Raw genomic sequence first — 13,964 nt, forward strand, 5'->3', positions numbered from 1 at the left:
AAATCCACTTTTGGCTTCTTTCTACATCAAAACACAAAGAAAAAGAAGACATGGACACTGAAATGCAATGGAATGTAACAGAACAAACACATCTCTTCAGGACCAGATTAAGCAGATAGACTAAATTAGCTAGTTAGGTAATTAACAGGACATTTTTAAGACAACCAATATTTAATGGTGATGGTTTTACCATTATTATTATTATTATTATCATAAATAATAATAATTCTTATTCTTATTGGTAGTAGTTGTAGTCGTATTTTATAGTTTTGGAAGAAATTTTAAGGGCCTGAATATGTGAGAAAACTCAATACTCTTATTCTACAAGTGAAAACTGATGCAGATTCAATAATGTACTAATGTGTTTACGAAAAAGTTTCTTGTTTCATGACAAAACCTCAGAACTTGTTGCACCACTATGATCATACGAGGTCACATAAGGTCACCAACTCTAATGGATTGGATCTTCAGCTTGTTAAGACTTTTCTGACCAAATTTGAGATGAATATGTTCTTGTGTACACATCAAAACACCAAAACATTTACTGGTACTAACAGGTGGAACAAGGAGTCAGATTCAATATTGTCATGTCATTATGTTCAGGGTGTGACTCTGATCATACATGTGAAGCCATGATGAGGTAAATGTGGAAATAATATCACATTTTTTATTTATATGAATATTTATATAAATACCAAATATCTTACTATTTTCTCTTCAGATTTTCATTTTCACACATTTACAGTTTTTCTACCTGTCTTTTTCTCTGCAATTGCTTGTTGTTGCTGTTAACTGTGAAATTTCCCCACGGTGGGAGAAATAAAATCTTATCTTATCTTATCTTATCTTATCTTAAGTTTGGTGCTGATTGGATAAAAAATTGTTGAGTTATAACAGTTTGGCTTTTCTTGCAGCTGCACCCTGAACTACAGAACCACAACGACAGAAAGGCACACAAGAAAAAAAACACACACACAAGAAAAAGAAAATCACACAAACAAGAAAAAGGTTCTTCTGGAAAAGGTAGGTACCTGCTGTGACCAGGATCTGGATGCTGATTGGATTGTCTTTGACAGGTGGGAAAACTGGAAGTTTATATTTATCCTCCTCAGACCCAGCTATGGGCTTTCTGTCCACATTTGTGGACAAGAGTTTAACAACTTTATACAAAAAGAAAAGAAAACTGTCCACCACAAAGGACATTCCATAAAAAATTTAAAAACTGCATCTGAAAAAAACTGTTTCATCATGATGTTTCCAATATAGGCACTTATTTAATAAAACATTTAAAAAGCTTCTACTTTGCTGACATTTCCTGGGTCTTAGGAGGTTAAAGCTGTGAATGACTTCCATCACTAATTTTTCTTCAAATTTATAAAACCTGAGTGATAACCTCCTTATCACTAATCCATAAGTCTTTCCGTGCTAACGCACCTAAATCACTTCCGTGCATTGTGGGAAGTGCAGCTCCAGCCGTGCCTTTCCTGCCAGGCTGCTGCGGCCATAATGCAGCTGAACTTCCACTTCCCACAATGCATGACACAATTCTGAAAATGCCCCAGTTACCTCCCAGCTCTGTTTGGAAACCAATGGTTTGTTTTTGTTGGAGTACACTTGGAAATTTTTCACTTCTTTGTCTATTGTCAGAATAAAACACATTCAGCTTGGAGTTCACCTGTGCCGTTTACTACACAACGCAGATTTCATCTGTTACATATGTGTGTGCTGATGTCATATCAGTCGCCTCTATACATGCACCAAGTTTCAAGTAAATTGAAACAAAATTGATGTTTCATAGGCATTTGAAATTTTGCCTATTATAAGCAAACTAGTGCACTGACCTGTGGGAATCCACAGGTTCTAGAAGCAGTAGAGTTGATCAAATGGGGAGCTGAGCTAAATTTACTGATGTAACACAGAAAATAGGAAAAAAATAATGGCCCTCATTTTGTTTTGTATTGAAATCAAAAGTAACGGAAAAGAATGCATTCATAATGATGTTAAATAATTGTTTGAAAGGGCTTTACAGTAATGTCACTGTGTGACTTCATCACATTCACATGATTTGACTAAGTTTACTGATGAAACACAGATTAGGAGGAAATAGAATGGACTCATTTAGGTTTGTATTGACATGGACGTGGACCAGAGACTTTTCCACAGGACTGAACATGGAGGAGGCAAACGTTAACGGACTGGGTCTGACCGGGGACCGGCAGAGTGGAACTGGGCCACAGTAAGAACCAGACCTGGTTCTCCTCAGTTTTCTGTTGATCTGGATCTGGATCCAGATCCAGATCCAGACCCCCTCCCTGCTGGATCTGGATTATTATTGATTATTGTGTCAGGTCATGTATTTGGAAGACCAAGGCTGCCAAAATTAAATTAATAAATACATCATTTAAAAAGACCTTAAATGTGTCATTAACCCTTTCATGCATAGTGGTCACTCCAGTGGACAGTTATTCTCCAGCTGTTCTCTTGTATATTCATGGATTTTATTGTTTTAGTTCCACCTCAGCCGACACAGTGGATCATCCCATACACAGACATTCATATGATTACTGTAACTTTGCTGTTCTTGATAAATCTGATCTGCAGTAACATGCTTGAGTGTAAATCAATTAATTTTTATTGTTAATAGACTGTAATTAACCATTTTTCTCCAACAAAAAGTTTTTTTTTTTATATTATCACCATAAAGTGAGTGATAACTAAAATCGCAGTATGTTAAAATGTGACAAAACACCAGATTAGCAGCATTAAAAAAAATGTTCATACTTTTCACACAGTGTATCAGTAAATACATGTTTCTTTGCATCAAAAATTAAATGCATGATTTCCAGCTGAGTGGATATTTTTGCAACTCCATGAGAAATAGGTTAATAGAAAAATTTCAATCACATTGTTTTTTTCATGCCTTAAGAGGAATAAAAACACTCTGGAAAAATATCTTGATTAGGGTCAAAAAGCAGCATTCAAAATCTCTCTGACGGGACATTTTAGAGACAATTTGACCCACATTTTAACTTTTAAATTAATTTTTACTTTACTTAGACCACAAGGGATTATCCAAAGAAAGGAGCTACTTTATATTGAAATAAATGTTGGAATGGCGATCAATTAAAATTTGCTCTCTGATGGGACATTACTGTGCTTTGACCCATTAAGGTTCTAATAATTCATGCATGAAAGGGTTAATGTAATACTTTAATACAGCAGCCCAATCTAATGTGACACAGCACACTGAGGTAAAGTTAGCAGCAGGTTGGATATTTGATGGACATTCAAAAGCCATCGCCTTAGGGACTATCAATAAATGACTGCGCTAAATGTTTTTCTTCAATAGTTTCTCAGTCATGTGACCCAGAGACTCCAAACCAGTCTCAAATTATTATAATAAACAGGACCTTTAGGAAACACCACTTAATATTTCTCTCCAGTCTATATTAACTTTTTTTATGAATAATATTCATAAAAAAATATTAACTGGTTTGGAGTCACTGGGTCACATGACTGAGAAACTATTGAAAAAATTGCTATTTTTCATAAAAGTATGAATAATATTAAAAAAAAATATGAATATAGACTGAAGAGAAATATTAAGTGGTGTTTCCTAAAGGTCCTCTTTATTCTAATAATTTGAGACTGGCTTGGAGTCTCTGGGTCACATGACTGAGAAGCTATTGAAGAAAAACGTTTAGAGCAGTCATTTATTGCTAGTCCCTAAGGTGAACTAACTTCACCTCAGTACACAGCACAGATCTATGGATTTATCTACAGGTCTTAGCTTTAGCCACCTTAGCTTCTGGAGCTGCTCCTGAACACATATGTGAACTGTTTGGTCTAAATGGGACTAACTGGAGCCAGAGCCATACAAAAAAAAATAAAAGTCTCCCGTGGCATTAGACTAATTCTACATTTGTATAATATAGAACAGAACAGGACAAATGTCCTCCCACCTCAAATGAAAGAGGAGGGAGAGAAAGGGTGAGCTTCACAACAGCACGAGACGGAGAGGAGTTCATAACACTGTTAAGTTTCATTTTCACCCCACCCCCACCCCCACCCCAGTAGGTCAGAAACCGGCCGACGAACCCCCCCCCGCCCACACACACACACACACACACACACACACACACACACACACACACACACACACACACACACACACACACACACACACACACACGACCGAACCGTGCGCCCCCTTCCCGTTATAACTATTCTAATTCGTACTTTAACCGAAGCCCCAGTTCCACCGTAAACTCTGTGTATGTGTTCAGGTGTCACTCTTAAACTTACCTGGATCTGCAGGTTCAAACATGGACACCTCTGTTCTGCAAATACACTCACTTTTCGCTGCTTGGAGCTTCTCTCCAGTTTGCTGCTGTTGTCGGGGAGTCAGTGCGCCTGCGCAGAGTGAGGTCTTTTTTTTTTTTTTTTTTTTTTTTTTTTTACTTTCTTTAACCCTTTCATGCACACTGGTCACTAGTGATGTTTCAGATGTGCTGAGGCTTCGAAGCGTGTGTCCAGTAATGGAGGGGGCGTTTCCGCGAAGCGCGTGTCGAGGTTTGCTTCATTTAGGGGAGGAGCCGCAAATGATGACGTCCGAAGCCTCGCTGCCCGGCTGTACCACGTGACTGCTTCACGCAGTGGTTCAGAGGTGGTTCTATGTGGTTCAGGTTTGACAGCAGAATAAACCCCTCAGCTCTGTTCAACATGTGGGTTTGTGACTGAGAGATATGTGACTCACAACAGAGTTTATATATATATATATATATATATATATATATATATATATATATATATATATATATATATATATAAAACTCTGTTGTGAGTTCTGTTGTGAGATATATATATATATATATATATATATATATATATATATATATATATATATATATATATATATATACACATACATATATACACATACATACATACATATATATATATATATATATACATATACATATATATACACATATATATACATACATATATATATATATATATATATATATATATATATATATATATATATATATATATATATATATATATATATATATATGTGTGTGTGTGTGTGTATATATACAATTTTGATACCAGAGTTTGGATAGCGTTTATATAGTTTGGAGATAGTTTAAAGGGTTTAGAGCACATGTGTCAAACATGCGACCCGTGGACCAAAACTGGCCCTCCAAAGGTTCCAATCCGGCCTGCAGCATGATTTTATGGAGTGCAAAAAATTACACTAAAGATATTAACAGTCAAGGGTGTTCAACTCATTTTAGACTCATGTGATCTAAAGTAAAATAATAGTCTAAAAACCCTTACAATAAAACATGAACAACCTGAAAATTAAGTACAATTTTAACAATATTCTGTCTGTTACTAAATGTTAAATGATTTTGGATTTGTAGATCCCATTTGTAAGTTGTGTTAATAAGTTGACACGTAATATTGTAGACATTCTTATTTTAGTTACACTTTCCAAACTTCAACATTTCAACAGTATTATGTTTGTGTAACATTGTGTGTAATGCACATGTACAAGCGATAAGTTGAGGCATAATACTGTTAAAATTTAGCTTATTTTTCCTAAGAAATTACTATTTTTTTTTTTCGGTTATTCACATCTTTTTTGTGAAAAGATAGTTTGTAAATCTCAAGATTTTCATAATTTAATGATTTTATTGCACTACAATGAAGAGAAAAACTTGGGGTTGTCATTATTTACAGGTTTTTATGCTGTTATTTTAATGGTTTGGCCCACTTGAGATTGAATTGGAAGAAGAGGATTTCCCCTGTGTAGGAACATTTGGATTTGATAACTCCTAATAAGGTCAACTAAATCTAACATTATTTCAGACATATAAGGTTTGTTTATCTGGAGTACTGGGAGAGACAAAAATTACTGTATCCAAATTTATATAATCTTGTTCTTGTGTATTTGTGCATCTTCTGTACCGTGTGAAAGGGTGTTTTCAAAGGCCGGAGAGGTTGTGTCAAAAAAAAAAAAAAAAAAGAAATCACTTCAAACCAAAATCTGTTGAGAAACTGATATTTCTGGATAAAAATAAATCAAATCTCCCCTGTCCTGTACATCATTGTCCAAGTTACACAAACATGTTCAGTGTCCTCTTCCTAGTTCCACAAGTACTTTCATTGTCTTCTGCCTGTTTAAGTCCATGACATTTTCCTAAAGTGGCAAAAAAAACCCATTATACAACTTGGGTGTCAAACATGCGGCCAAATCTGGCCTGCCAAAGGTTCCATTCCGGCCCTTGGGATGAAAGTGCAAAAATGAACCTGAACAGTCAAAGTTGTCCAGATCCTTTTGGTTCAGGTTCCACATACAGACCAATGTGATCTCCAGTCAAAATGACAACACAATAACCCATAAATAATGACGACTACAAATTTTCTTTGTGAAAAATTATGTGGAAAAAAAATTAAGTAAAAAAAATAACATTACACTCTGAAAATATTTACATTTACAAAATTATTCTTTCACAATAAAATGCAAATAAATACATAAATAAAAATAGGACCAATGGCCCTGTAGCTTACCGGCCAAATTCAAAGCTTTGGGAAATGTATCCAGATGCCATTTATTCTCACCCAGTTCTGTGTATTTATTCTGTTCCAGAAATAGCCCATGTTTTGGTCATATTCCAATCAGATGTGTAAAAAATTCAAATTCCAACTTGATATCATTGATACTGATTTATTGGATCAATCCACTTCCTATCTGTTATAATGGGAACATTTTTCAAAGTCGCACCAAATCCAGAATCAGATCCGGATCCAAATCATTTCACTAACTTTTGTTGACATCATCATAAAGAAGCTGTATACCAAGTTTGAAGTCAATCAGAATTGTAGTTTCAGAGAAGACGACAATTGAAATTTTTGTAACGGACGACAGACGATGACGACTGACGCTGCATGACGACAACAGTTTACGGCCTGTTGGCCGGTAAGCTAAAAACAAAGATGAACAACCCGAAATGTGCAATTTGAACAATATTCTGCCTGTTACTAAATGTTTTGTGCATTTATGGATCCACTGTGATCTGTAGTTGTGTTAATGTTAACAGATGGAATATTGTAGAAATTGTTTAAATTTTAGTTCCAAACTCCAAGATTTTAACAATATTCTGCCTGTTACCAAATGTTTATGGAACATTGTGTGTAATGTACATGTATAAATAATAAGTCCAGACATAATATTGTTAAAATTGCACTAGTTTTTCTATGAAATTTCTGTTTTTTCAGGTTATTCACATCATTTTTGTAAAAATGTAAATATTTTCATAATTTTATATATATGTACATATATATATATATATATATATATATATATATATATATATATATATATATATATATATGTATATATATTTTTTTTTTGTACTAAAACAAAAAGAAAAACTTGGATTTGTCATTATTTATAGGTTATTAAGTCATTATTTTACTCATCTGGCCCGCTTGAGATCAAATCGGGCTAAATATGGAACTGAACTAAAATGAGTTTGACAGCTCTGTTATACAACCTCCACCATATGATACTACCAATTGGGGGAAATTTACACACACAGAATACATTCAAAATATTTTATTATACACATATGTGATAATTTATGTCGAGAAATTATGTGGTCATACATTTTTTGTTATTCATAGTCATTCCACAGAGCCATAACAGACCCAAAAATTCAATGCATCACACATTCTGTGGTTCAGATCCAGCTGTCTGTGATTCTACACATGGACAGTAGGTGGTTTCGTGTGCACACGAAGCCTTGAAAAATGAACCCTTCCTCGAACCAATGGACTCTATGCACAGCCCCTCTACTTCCTGAACTTACCGCTGTTTTCTTGGATATTCATGGCTTTTTTTTTTTGCTTTTTTTTTTATATTATCTCCATGAAGTGAGTAATAACTAGTATTAGAGTATGTTAAAATGCGAGAAAACATCAGATTAGCTGCATGAAAAATGTTTTTATTTCATAGTTTTCACACAGTTTACCACTTTCTGATGATGTGTCTTAAATACATGTTTTTTTTGCTTCAAAAATTAAACGCATGGCGTCCAGCGGAGTGGACATTTTCTAACTCCATGAAAAATAGGTTCATAAAAAAATTCTATCGCGTTGTTTTTCTTGTGCCTAAAGAGGAATAAAAACACTCAGGAAAAAAAAAAATCTTGACTAAGGTCCTCATAAGGTCCTTTCATGCATGAAAGGGTTAAATATCAATTTACAAACATTGTCAAACACTTAACATATAACACAATACATACAATACATGAGAATACAAATACGAAATTAGAATATAATCATAAAGTCAGTATATATACAGGATATATTTTCAATAATTTCTATACAAAAATAAATAAATAAATAAATATAAATAAGTAAATAAATAAATGCATAAATAATTTCTCATCTAAAATTTCCTTAAATGTCAGATGATACATTAAATATCTTATCAAAGCTATCAATAAATGTCCTATTTTTTTTATTATTAACAAGGGCTAATTATTTATAAAGTGAGTTAAATTCAATTAAAAAAATGAGGAAAGTTGGTTTGGAGAATGAAAATTTTTGCTTGAATCAAATGTTTTCCCAATAAAATGAAAAAATGACCTAATACTGCAGACATTTGTTCTTATTTTCATAATAACATGAAACAGTATGACATGTTAACATGGGTGAAGATATAAGAACACAAGTTAGACCAAAACTGCTTTGTGATGTTACATTTAAAAAACAAATGGTTTAAAGTTTCATCAGCATGTTCATAAAAACCACAGGAGTTATCCACATCTTTGAATTTTGAAATGAAAGAGTTGACAAGATATATCTTGTGAAGAATTCTGAAATGAGTTTCTTTTACTTTGTTATGGATCCAGTATTTGTGAGGTAAAAGCCATGATTTTTCCCAGTTTTTGTCCTTGAAATGATGCTGCGTTCCAGGCCATTTTTAAGCCTGTAAGTCAAGAATTCAAACCATCGACTCACAACTTTGCAACATTCCAGGAAAGTCATGTCAAACTGCCTGAGCGCAAGGAATTGTGGGAGTTAGATGTAGACAAACAGCATGGTGGACCGTACGTTATGCTCATTTACAATCATTTCTATCGCCAAAGGGGTTTGTTTTTTGTTTATCTGAGGGAAACAGTAATTTATTTATGTTATTTGTATATTTGATTGATTGATTGATTGATTGATTGATCGATCGATCGATTGATGGTTTTATTTCGAATATGAATGTCAAAACAGAAGAAAATAAATAAACAAAACACTTAATCATAAGACATATAATACATATTCGAAAAGGAGTGAGAGGAAGTACAACTTATAAACTCCCACCCCTTCTCCTTATAGAATTAATAACAATAATAACCTTCCTAGTCTAAGCATATCTATACTATATACTATAATATGACGATACTTACTATTAAATAATTTGGTTTCTGGCTTTATATTATTATGAACAAATATAATATGATTTACATAAACACATAATACAATAACACATATATGTAAATACATATTCATACACAGATCTATACACACACGTATACATATACACTTACATATATATACACACACACACACACACAAACACACACACACACACACACACACACACACACATATATACACACACCTATACTTATATACTGTATACTACATACTTGTACATCTTTATAACACCCAGTGATCCCCAACCCCTCCCTCATCCCTGTACCTCTGAAACATTGTGTCTTTCTACGTCCTTTTAAATTCTTTCATCCTTGGACGTTGCTTAACTCTATATTAAATCTGTTCCACAGTCTCACCCCACTGACTGAAACACAAAAACCCTTCCTAGTGTAGCGTCATGACGGTGCAGTCAGTGAACAGAGAACAGACTAGAGCCATTAATTAAATCATCTCTCTCTCTGTGTCAAACCAAATTCCTGAACAGCCATGCTGATTGGTTCGTATCAGGTCAGTGCAGGGACATCCTCTGCAAGTGACATTTATGAAGACAGATGGTCCTAAGGAATGGACCTAACTTAATCTAAATGGACAAAGCTAAGCCTTTGTCATCTGTTCTTCATTACAGCCATCTTCCCTGTCGTGGTAATTTAAGGAACCCAGGAAACTGAGTGTTTACACTTAGCCAACCTTGTACTTCCACAGCTGTGTCTCATTAGGTTTAGGTAAACCTAAGGACAAACACTGAATAACAAAATCACTGTGTGTCATGTTAATAGTGTTACAGTAACGTGTTAATGTTGATTGTATTCAGCATGTCTCATGACTCAGCGATAAAGAAGATGTACCAGGCCATGACAACAGTGTAGAAGTAAGTTTTCCACCACATTTCCTCCCTTTTGATTATTCAAACGAATCAATCATGCAAAAACATAAAATTTACATAAGAGTATTAATAAAACATTAAACCATAAGGATTACACATCGCTATCTTCGTACAACATCAAATCATCATCATCAAGACCATCTAAGTCATCAAAATCATAATCATCAAACACATCATGCTGTACCATACTAAAAGTACCAATCACATTGTTAATCATAGAACGTAGTATAGGAATAATGCAACAGGATAATACAAGGAGTAACACAAACACACCAAGAATCACAGCAGCAATTTTCACCAACAGCCTTCCACCCCCCCAGACAGCAGCCAGCCCCAAAAATCCCAGCCTGTTGTACTGTATTCAGTGTTCTCCTCATGTAGGACTCGTCTAAGGTCATCTAGCTGATTGTGGACGTCTGACATGTTAGCAGTAACATCAGGTACATAGGTACAACACTGGTCACCGATAAGATGACAGACACCTCCCTTTTCGGCCAACAGGAGATCTAAGGCTGCCCTATTCTGTAATGCGACCGTGCGGAGAGCTTTCATCTCACTTGTAAGAGCATCAAACCCTCGTTCAACAGACGCAGCGAGATTCTCTAATTCCACAGAAAGTTCTTCTATGTACCAGGCTAAACGAGCAGGGCCGTACATGGGAATAATACTGATTGCAAATTTATGGCCACCTGAAATCTGACCCCGTTTTACACAATCAGAAGGGGTTAGAGCTACGGTGGCATTATATGTGGTAGTAACATTAGTTTTAGCATCATAATGTGTCAGTGGGGATGGTGGACCTAGTAATGCAGTGAGGTTGTACAGGACTATAAATGGAGAAGGGGAGAGTGTCCCTGTTGTTGGAAAAGTACATTTATCAGTCCTGTTTTCACAATTTGAATATTACACCCAGATGTGTGTCCCAGATTATAACGTGTGTGTTCTGTGACTGGGGAATGGAAGCACAACTGTGGAATGAAAAAAGGATTAGAGAGATTTCTGAGCCGAAAAACAACATTTTTCTGTACCATAGTAGTATTAGTGTCTCTAGAGAAATTTCTTGGGTTTCTGAAGGTCATGTTGGGTCTCCACCCCAGCCAGGGGTACGTCCATGTGACAGACGGCCAATCTCCCACTGTCCACTTTATCATTGTCAACAGTGTGTGATTGATCGGGAGAGGATAAGGAGCAAACAGAGTATCTTCGTGTGAGCTGTGTGGCATCAAACTGCACACATAGCACACAGATTAGTGACACGTCGTGTCAGGTCACGTGTCACTCGCCACCACGTGTTATCACTATACTCGTGGTGATCAATGATGTGGAGGTCACGTCCGTGACGTCTCCGAGGTTCTTCTGTCCCTTGCTGTCCTCCGACAGACCAGGGCGCAACAGGAGTGTGATGCGTTGGTGAAGGATCAGATACCTGACAGAACGTGCCCACGTACCACATGTACAGGCACATGAAGGTGATGCAGATGGCAGCTGACCTTTTGAGCACCTCCATCGTCGTCGAATCAGTGTATGTGTGGGGCAGGGGGTCTTCAGTCACTCGCCAGCGACCAGGCAAAGGATAAGTGTATATGAGACGTCACTGGGGTCGTTACCACCGCTAGGTTTCAACCAGTGAGTCTTGTGAGTGTGGGTGCGTGATGCAGGGTGTCCAGCTCCGATGTCCAGTCTACGTTGTCGATCGATGATCCGGCCCGTCCTCAGCAGCAGTCGGCAGTTCTCCCAGAAACCGCTTACAGTGGGACGCATGAATCCACGTAGCACGTTCAGCAACCTTGACCGCTGTGTGCGTCGTCAGGAGCACCTGGAAAGGCCCTCGCCACCTGCGCTGTTTCCAGTGCTTTCGTCTGAAGTCCCGGATCCAATCCCCCGGCTGTAACGGGTGAAGCGGCTGGAGACAGTTCCATGAAGTCCATCATAAGATGGTCAACTGGGAGGTTTGGTTGGTCATGACCTGCTGAGCGACAAGGGAAAGACTTTGCCGTGTTATGGGCGGCACAGATAAGACATTTCTTGCAAAATTTCTCTGCAACCACTGTAAACCCCTTTGTAAACCAGTGTTGTGCAATAGCATCTAACATTCCTCCCTTAGACAAATAATCTACGCCATGTGTCAGCTTTGCAAACCAAGGGAAGAAATGTTTGGGCAGACAAGGTCGTCCATCAGCTGCCCCAGGTGAAACTAAAGACACAAGCCTGTGAAGAAGGACAACAAAGGAGAAGGTCATCAACATACTGTGAAGGAGCAACACCTGGTGGGAGGTCAAGGAGGGACAGCGAGTCGGCCAAAATAGAATTGTAAATGTTTGGGGTATCGCAATACCCCTGTGGCATGTGTGTCCATGTGTACATTTTGTTTTTGAACTGAAACGCGAACCAGTACTGGCTATCTGCATGCATGGGAGTAGATGTGAACGCATTCGAGAGGTCAATGACAGAGAAGTGAGACGCAGTAGGCGGGATTTGAGATAAAATCGTGTGTGGATTTGGGACCATGGGTACGCGTGGAACCACAGCTTTGTTCACCACCTGTAGGTCTTGAATAAACCGCCATGTGTCTGGGTCAGGAGGGGCTTTTTTCACAGGAAAAATAGGGGTCCTGACCGGTGGATCTGGACAGGGGACTATAATTCCCACATTCAAATAAGCTTCAAACACGGGAGTTATGCCATCGATCGCTTCCTGCTTCAGCGGATACTGTTTCTGACATGGTCTGTAATCAGATCGCGGGGTGATGATGACCGGTAGGCAGTTCTGGACGAGACCCACATCATGTGGACCAGTAGCCCAGACATCAGGTGGGATATCAGCCAGTTCAGGTGGCACGGAGACGGGTGAGAGGCCTGTGGGAGATGTAGACATACAGGTGAGCACTTCATCATTTAACAACTGTACAGTTTTCTGACAGTCAAACACTGATCTCATGCTCTGTCTGTATACCCCCAGTCGGGGAGAGAACATGATGGCAGGGTCAGAGGTGGGACACAAATCTGACACCTGGAAGGCCTTTTTCACAAACGGGCCCACGTCTTTCCAATCTGCATGGCATGGTTTGGAAAGAGCAACATGTGTGGTGCAGCACCAAGCCTGTAAAAAGTCCGGACTGTCTGTTAAAAGTGACCTCTGCCCTGCATATGAAATCTTTGACTGTTTCATCAGGCCTCTGTTTCAGGTTTCTCAATGCAGACAGAAAGCCTCGACCGAGGAGAAGTTAGCAGTGGGTTGGATATTCGACGGACATTCAAAAGCCATCGCCTTAGGGACTATCAATAAATTACTGCTCTAAATGTTTTTCTTCAATAGCTTCTCAGTCATGTGACCCAGAGACTCCAAACCAGTCTCAAATTATTAGAATAAAGAGGACCTTTAGGAAACACCACTTAATATTTCTTTCCAGTGAATATTAATATTCTGTTGGGTTTCTGTAAATATGCTTAGAGTCTGGTTTTGACCAACTCTATATATAAAGTGTCATGAGATAACTTTTTTTGTGATCTGGCGCTATATAAATAAAATTTGATTGATTGAGTGATTTAATTGGTTTTCCCCTGTAAGTCGCTTT

The sequence above is a fragment of the Sphaeramia orbicularis genome, chromosome 16, assembly GCF_902148855.1.
Source record: "Sphaeramia orbicularis chromosome 16, fSphaOr1.1, whole genome shotgun sequence".
Lineage (NCBI taxonomy): Eukaryota > Metazoa > Chordata > Actinopteri > Kurtiformes > Apogonidae > Sphaeramia > Sphaeramia orbicularis.